A 2,413-nucleotide genomic window follows, 5' to 3' on the forward strand; every position below is an offset into this window, starting at 1 on the left:
TCAATTTCTTTGGTTTCATCGAAAGGTGAATAATGATGCTCGATGCAAAAAAAAAAAAAATAAACGAAAAGAAGCAAAAAAGCAAACACGTAGAGAAACTGTGCGTGAATCAACCTTTCGCATATTCAATTTTTCCTCCTCTCTCGTTTCAAAATGTTTGTATTTATCGTTCGATGAAACGAGCACAAGAGGGAAAAAAAAGTTGAGACACGACGTTCCCATAATTTTCGTGTTATTTCCTTTTTGCTTCAAACATTTTGCGGACTGCAGCTTCGTCGTATTGCTTTTATCAATTTTTAACAATTTCAAAGCGAAGACAACTCGCAAGACGATCCATTTCGTCTCGGTTCAATTTTAACGTCCGTCCGTATTATTTTTTGTTCCACAAGAGATTTCGAATAGGTTTCTTTATTTATCATCCCTTCTTTTCGAGCGCCACGGAAGCAAGAGGAAAAGCAAGAGCGAGAGAACATTTCGCGTATACTTCATTTAACAATTTTAACCAACACGCGATGTACTCCACACACCTCTTAGATTTAACAACTGCTTTTCTCTTCTTCTCCCCTTAGCGCAAGGGTAAACCCCATTTGTCTCTTCTTTGGAACGCAACAAAACTTTCGAGGACTGGACGACCGAGCGATGGTCGCGCGGTCTTCGCTTATCTTTAACAAACGAAGTAGTCCGTATGTATTCTAAATGTTGAAGCCTCCTAGAGCTTTAAGCCATGCGAGACATTGAAATGCTGTTTTAACGGGAGCATGCATAATTGCTGCAAACATACTTTTATCACAAGTTCTAGCCACGCCACGGAGGCTTCGAAGTTCCTTCACCATTCGCTTTCCTCTCTTTTGTTACACAGTTTCAGACTACGATCAGGGGTACCGAAACGCTGTATTGATTGTAAACAACCATTTTTATCTTGGAGCGGAGCGTTCCTTTACTCGTTAGATTTGTCTTGTCGCGTGTGTATTCGCTTTTTCGACGCTTTTTAACCATTTAACTTGTTTAGCGAAGCTAAACGCACAGACAGACAAAAAAAAAGGAACAGCATCGCGCGTCAAACAGCGACGACCCATCTGAAGCGATCTTTCATTTATACACCGTTTGTAAACAGAGAGATGTATAAAGCGCGGGGAATCATTCGAAACCCTGGGGCTATTCGAGCTTGCATTTCAGCAAATTATCATCTCAAACATTTCACTCGTTTGCTTTTTCTAAATTTATAGGAGAGCTTCTTTCGTTTATTTTTGACACACCTTTCGTAAATATCGTTTCTGGCAACGTCAGGAGCGTGGATTTCTACAAGTGAACAATCGCGCCGATCCGATAACTTCCAGCAGGATGGAGAATCTTTATAGATTATCTTCCGAGAACTCGGTGCTTTCACGGGCGGTCGTTTATAAATTTTAACGAACGACTCGCGCGCCGTGACGCACTTGCGCTAGTTCGAAGAGATATTTCGAAATTTGTTTCTCTCCTTTAACGGCCTGCATTTAGTGTATCGGTTGCGATTTTCGTCACATCGTTTCCACGACAAACGCCGACGAACTGCCCAACTATCGCTCGTACGTTGCGACTCTTTCTTTGTTTATCGTTCATTCATTCTTTCAATTTCGTTCGATAATCCCGCTCCGAAACGTTCTACTTTCGTTGAACGACGGCGAGATGTTTAGAAAGAAATGAATTACTCTTTTTTCGAGAAGCAAACGCAAGCAGTCTTTTGTTAAGAAAACGACCCTCAGCCAGGCGTGGTCCAGGAATTGTATCCGTGGACCGCAATGTGCGTTCGAAATGTCGATGTTCATGTGTCCTGCAGTTCACACGTTGACGCGCAATTAGCTGCGTTCTTCATCGACCCACGAGCCAAGTGATCCACCGTTCAGGGTAATCGTAAAATTTTGTATTTCAAACTCTTTAGATCTTTAGAGTGTTATTTTCATTATTAACACGCATCACATTCGATACCCACATCACTCTCCCACCCGGCGCGTGCGGGAGAGCGAATTCGGGCGTCGCCAACGTATTTGTTTGTTTGTTCGATCGTTGACGACACGATCGCGTCCAAGGACGGAAACCGTCGGAGAAACGCCCAGTGGCACGCTCCTCTCGACGGTCGGGCGTAAAGTACATTTAAAAACCTTGAAAAGTACGAACGCACACAAGGAATGCGAGCGCGCGTCCTGTCGCTGAATCGTGGGTTGCGAGATTCGAACAGACACACGGCCGGCGACGATCGGTCTAACTAATGGACACATAGTTTTTCAAAGACTCGCTATCGTCGCTTCTCAGCCGGTCCGTAAACAACACACATCGATCAGGCGGACGCACGAATCTTACCACGGTGCGTGTTTCGTAGATTCCAGGTTACCCGCAAGTACCTCTCTCTCCCTCTCGAAAGAGGAATCTCGATCCG

At 44.1% G+C, this 2,413-nt stretch overlaps 1 non-coding gene across 1 annotated transcript; it reads right to left on the reverse strand.

The window, feature by feature from the left end:
* Window positions 1-1,732: 1,732 nt before the first annotated feature.
* LOC143307352 (5.8S ribosomal RNA) lies at window positions 1,733-1,887 on the reverse strand. The gene has a single exon (XR_013064512.1). It is a non-coding gene; the product is annotated as a 5.8S ribosomal RNA (ribosomal RNA).
* Window positions 1,888-2,413: the final 526 nt, after the last annotated feature.

This window comes from Osmia lignaria, unplaced genomic scaffold, assembly GCF_051020975.1.
Source record: "Osmia lignaria lignaria isolate PbOS001 unplaced genomic scaffold, iyOsmLign1 scaffold0052, whole genome shotgun sequence".
NCBI lineage: Eukaryota > Metazoa > Arthropoda > Insecta > Hymenoptera > Megachilidae > Osmia > Osmia lignaria.